The 5954-nt window shown below is 48.9% G+C and overlaps 1 long non-coding RNA gene across 1 annotated transcript; it reads right to left on the reverse strand.

The window, feature by feature from the left end:
- Positions 1 to 4133: 4133 nt before the first annotated feature.
- On the reverse strand, positions 4134 to 5537 carry LOC135967719 (uncharacterized). Its single transcript, XR_010581900.2, has 2 exons — positions 5389 to 5537; positions 4134 to 4756 (listed from the first exon to the last, which is right to left on the reverse strand). It is a non-coding gene; the product is annotated as an uncharacterized lncRNA (long non-coding RNA).
- Between the last annotated feature and the right edge of the window lie 417 nt (positions 5538 to 5954).

The raw sequence follows: 5954 nt of genomic DNA on the forward strand, positions 1-5954 counted from the left end.
TAGCTTTGCCCATGCTGTTCTCTCTGCATAGAATGCCCTTGCCCCCTCTTTTTCCTGACAACCCTAGTGTCTGCCTTTTGTATCATGTGATATTGCAATGATCTGTATATATTATTATTATTTTTTTTTATTTTTTTAGACAGAGTCTCACTCTGTTGCCAGGCTAGAGTGCAGTGGTGTGATCTCTGTTCACGGCAACCTCTGCCTCGTGGGTTCAAGCGATTCTCCTGCCTCAACCTCTCGAGTAGCTGGGATTACAGGCATGTGACACCACACCCGGCTAATTTTTGTATTTTTAGTAGAGATGGGGTTTCACCATGTTAGTCAGGCTGGTCTCAACCCCTTGACCTCACGTGATCCACCTGCCTGGGCCTCCCAAAGTGCTAGGATTACAGGTGTGAACCACCATGCCCGGTGATCTGTATAAATGAATAGCTCCACTTTCCTCAAGAGCAGAGACCATGCTCTACTCATCGCCATATCATTAGTGCTTGGCGCACAATCATTCTCAACAAACACTGGTTGAACTAATGATTGAATGAACAGCTATTGCTCCCAGATTCAGCAACTATTTCTCCTCCATGTCTTTGCTCTGTCCCACTCCGCCCCGATTCCCTGGGCTGCTATGAGAAGGGGCAAGGGTCCCAAAGTCTAGAGTGAAAAGTTTGGGCTGCATTCTTGAGGCCCCAGGGAGATCCTGCAGAGTCTCCGAAAACAGGGAAGGATTCCATGTTGTAGAGGTGGGCCCAGCAGGCCCACAGGCCCTCACACCCAGAGTGCATTCTGCAGGGTTTTTCTAATGTTGGGGAGGATGTCTTAACGTCTGAAATAGTCTGTAAACATTGGGTTAGGTGTTAGGGTCTGCTGGGAATACTTAGACTGGGACTGAGCCAGTACCCTGCTGGAAGAAAATAATTCAGGCTGCTGAGGTGGGGGCAGGTGCAGTTGAGAAAAGAAGTCCCCAACATCAGTGCTCCTGGCCGGGCGTGGTTGCTCACGCCTGTAATCCTAGCACTTTGGGAGGCCGAGGGGTTGGATCACTTGAGGCCAGGAGTTCAAGACCAGCCTGGCCAACATGGTGAAACCCCATCTCTACTGAAAGTGCAAAAATTAGCCAGGTGTTGTGGCTTATGCCTGTAATCCCAGCTACTCTCCTGAGGCAGGGGAATCATTTGAACCTGGGAAGCGGAGTTGGCAGTCAGCCAAGGTTGCACCACTGCACTCCAGCCTGGGTGACAGAGCAAAACTCCATCTGAAAAAAAATTAAATAAAAGATCAGTGCTCCTCACACTTGAATGTGCAAATTCCCTGGGAATCTTGTTAAAATGCTGCTTCTGATTCAGAAGGTATGAGGTCAGCCCCAAGATCCTGCTTTTCTAACAAGCTCCCAGGTGATGGCACTGTTGGAAGGATAGAGGGCAGGGGCCAGAACGCAGCTGCAATCACACTTCGAGTAGCAAAGACCTAGAAAACTAGCATTATGATCCAGACGCTGAGGATTCAGCCCTTAAAGGGAGTGGCTGCCATCAGCAACATCAGTAAAATGTTCAGAAGATGATGCAGGAGACAATACACAAAGCAAGCCTGACAAATATCTGGCATGTGTGCCAACCCTTCCATTCTTTGATTCTGTGACCATGGTCAGGAGTTCAAGACCAGCATGGCAAACATGGCAAAACCTCGTCTCTACTAAAAATACAAAACACTAGCTGGGTGTGGTGGCGTGCATCTGTAATCCCAGTTACTTGGGAGGCTGAGGCAGGAGAATTGCTTGAACCCAGGAGGCGGAGGTTGCAGTAAGCCAAGCTCCTGACACTGCACTCCAGCCTGGGCAACAGAGCCAAACTCTGTCTCAAAAATAAACAAAATAAAATAAAATAAATAAATGGTGACTACCAATATAAAGTGGTGAATATATTGCCTGCACAGTTTTACGGGACATGGTAGTGGAATGGGAAAGAGGAATAGAGGGAGACAGGAGTCAGAGAGCTAGGGGTGGGGAAGAATAGGTGACAAAGACTATTCTTGCCTAAGACTATGGGCAGATTCCCAGCTCTCTCTGGAAGGCCCTGGGCTCCCTACTGGCACTAAAGCTCTTTGAAAGAGGTGAGTGGCACTTGTCATCTTGAAATACCTGAGTACAGAACTTCTTTTCAAGGAAAGTTGTGAAAGACTCTGATATGGTCAAAAAGATATAACCTGTCCTTGTGTGCTATTTTCTAGTTCTATTGTCATCAAGCTGTTTTACCACCCAGTCAATGGAAACAATTATTGTCCATAGAAATGCAAATTGCCTGGTGCATATGCAATTGATTATTGCTTAGTGGTTATTGACCAATTTGGCATCTATTAAGCAGATTTACTTCATCTTTTTTGTTTTTTTTTTGAGACAGGGTCTTGCTCTGTTGCCCAGGCTGGAGTACAGTGGTGTGATCATGGCTCACTGCATCCTCAACTTCCCATGCTCAAGTGATTCTCTTGCCTCAGCCTTCTGAGTAGCTGGGACTACAGGTGTGCACCACCATCCTTGGCTAATTTTTTTGAATTATTTTTTGTAGATAAAATTTTTTGTAGATTATTTTTTGGATCTCCACTATGTTGCCCAGGCTGGTCTTGAACTCCTGGGCTCAAGTGATCCTCCTACCTTGGTCTGTGAAAGTGCTGGGATTACAGATGTGAGCCACTGTGCCTGCTGACTTAATCATTCTTTTTGTTTGGTTTGTTTTGTTGTAAGACAGGGTCTTGCTCTGTCACCCAGGCTGGAGCGCAGTGGCATGATCTTAGCTCATTGTAACCTCAATCTCCTGAATAGCTGGGGCTACAGGTGCACACCACCATGCCTGACTAATTTTTAAAATTTTTGGTAGAGACAGGGTCTCACTATGTTGTCCAGGTTGCTACTTCATCACTCTTTGTTTTTCTTCGTTTTGAGACAGAGTCTCACTCCTTTCACCCAGGCTGGAGTGCAATGGTACGAACTTGGCTCACTGTAACCTCCGCCTCCCAGGCTCAAGTGATTCTCATGCCTCTGACCCTCGAGTAGCTGGGATTACAGGCATGCACCCCCATGACTGGCTAATTTTTGTATTTTTAGTAGAGACAGTGTTTTGCCATGTTGGCCAGGCTGGTCTTGAACTGATCCAAGTGATCCACCTGCCTTGGCCTCCTAAAGTGCTGGAATTACAGGCATGAGCCAAAACGCCCAGCCTATTTCATCACTCTTGATGGCCTAAATATGTCTCTGCTCTTTGGATTGTCCTTTGAACTGACTGTAACATCTTACTGGTTCCTTCACTAATTAATGAGTTAAATAAAAATGTTGACATGATTATTGTATATTTCTATGAGAGTAATTATTCTGTTTCGTAGAAAAAAACTTTTTTTGACATTCTCATTAACAGTGAAGATTGGGCAGGAGGTTTCCAAGATCCTTTGCCCCGGACAAGCTTTTCCACAGGCTCCAAACGCCATTACACCTGTCAGGTCTGTCAGGTTGGTTTTTTGGTTTGTTTTTGAGACGGAGTCTTGCTCTGTCACCAGGTTGGAGTGCAGTGGCGCGATCTCGGCTCACTGCAACCTCTGCCTCCCAGGTTCAAACGATTCTCCTGCCTCAGCCTCCAGAGTAGCTTGGACTACAGGTGCACACCACCATACCCAGATAATTCTTGTATTTTTAGTAGAGACAAAGTTTCACCATGTTGGTCAGGATGGTCTCAATCTCTTCACCTCATGATCCGCCCATCTTGGCCTCCCAAAGTGCTGGGATTACAGGCATGAGCCACCGCATCCGGCCCATCTGTCAGGTTTATAAGGGATTACCCCCACTTCATTGCTTGTTGCATGCCATCCAAATAGATACATAATGATTCTATATTTGAGCTGGACACATTCTCAGACATTTATATGTGTTTGTTTAACAAAACATATAACAAACCTACAAGTACCACACCAAATACTTATCCATGTATTCATTCAATGATAGGAAGTTGCATGTGGCAGGGACTGCATTTGTACCTCTTTTGAGCTTAGCAAGTGCCTAACTCATGGTAAGTTCTAAAGACACATCCACTGAGCCAACACATGAATGAATAAGCCCAGCAAGCCTTTACTGAGTGTTTACTATGTACTGAACATTGTTTTAAACACTTTATTTACTTTGTTTAATCCTCACACTAGTTACATGGTAGGTACAATTAATTACTATCCTCATTTACACATAATACAGAGAGGTGAATGAACTTGCTCAAGGTCAACAGCTAGCAATGGTTGAGGCAGAATTCAAGCCCTGGTAGCCTGGCTCCTGAGCCTATGATCTTGGGCACCCATATGCGCCAGGCATCTTGCTAGGTTCTGATATACAGAGATAAAAGACACACCAAACACAGACTTTCCTTAAGGAGGTCACACTCAAGAAAGGCAACAAATAACTAAAAAGAATGTGATGTGCTCTGGCAAGTGAGAACAGGATGCTAGGGACAGAGGGTGTCAGAGGGTTGGACAGGGGTGTGGCTGACTGCAGAGGGGCCACTTGACCTGAGGCAAGTTCTGAGGCTACTGGTAGTTAATGTTCAGACCAGAGGAAGGGAAGAGCATTCAGGCCACTGGTACGTTTGGTCTGAGAAGGTGAGAGTCCCCAGGCTGGAGCCCAGAAGTGCAGGGAAGTGAAACTGGAGAGACGAGCCAGATCCAGACGCTGGAAAGCTTCACTTGCTGAGGGAGGAAGGGTGTTGGGATGCCCCTTGGAGGCCTCACAGGACTGTGCGCAAGGGAGATACGAAATCAGACCCCACACTCCACCTGCCCCGCCCAGGACACTAAACCCAGTACACAGAATTCCTTACAAGCTGTATCCCACCCCGGAGAGTTCCCCGGGAGGGCTAGACAGGAGGGAAATGCTAATTGAGTGTGGGACACAGCCAGAGCCACCTGGGAGCCATGGCTGGGATTCTCTCCCCAAGCCCTCCCCCACAATCCCTTCAGTCACCCCCGCCCCCCAACCCAACCTTGCCAGCTCAGGCACTCAGGCACACTTCCTCCTGTCACATCCCCTTTGAGGCCAGAGATAAGAATAAGCAACATGTCTCTTCCTACACCCCTTCCCTGCTCGCCCTCTGACTCTACCATCCAAAGCAGCTGCAGAGCCTGGAACACCCTAGGCCCCAGTCAGAGGAGGGAGCATGGGGAGGTGGGAGCTTCCTGGGGGGCCGTGGCTCTGGGCTCTACCCTCCCCTCCCACAGGGCTGAGGCTGGTGATTAGTTGGGTTAATTATATCCGAGCCATTTCCGATTGGCACAAGCCCACCCACCCACAGAGCCTGCCCAGAAGGCAGGCAGGCAGGGCCCAGGTCAGGATGCTGGGGCACCAGCTCCTCTAGGTGGATTCCTGACCTGTGTGATGATGGCCAAACGGAGGCTGATTGTCCTCCTGCTCCAGGACGGCCTCCTCTTCTCTCACCAACTTTGTTACCCATCCCTCGGTTTTCTTTGTCCCCACACAAGTCCCTCTCACTCCCCTCTCCTCCCCCCAGGTTTGGAATGAAATCATGGGGCCCTGAGTTCCGCACTAGGCCCCGACATAAACACTCTGATTGGGGCTAATTATAAGGGCCAGGCTGGGAGGCTGGAGCCTTTGGAAAGCTTTGGCTTTCAAACAAAGGGCCCACGGCTCAGCCCCTAGCGCAGGCCGGCTCTCTTCCAGGCTTCCTTATGAATGAGGGGTTCCAGAAAGAGGCAGTCCTCTAGCAACCCCGTGGCCTGTGGGCTCGCTCCATGTCCCACACCTCATCTTGTCCCTTCTCGGTTGCTTTCGCCTTGGCCCTTCCAGGCCTCAGATCCCAGGGCCTTGCCGGATGGCTTGGCGGAGCCACGAGTCAGGCCGTGGAAGACAAGGCAGCAGGGGAGGAGCTTTCAGGCTGGGAGGCAGGGGCAGCGGCAGGGGCAGGGGTAGGGGAGGC

Source organism: Macaca fascicularis, chromosome 16 (assembly GCF_037993035.2).
Source record: "Macaca fascicularis isolate 582-1 chromosome 16, T2T-MFA8v1.1".
Lineage (NCBI taxonomy): Eukaryota > Metazoa > Chordata > Mammalia > Primates > Cercopithecidae > Macaca > Macaca fascicularis.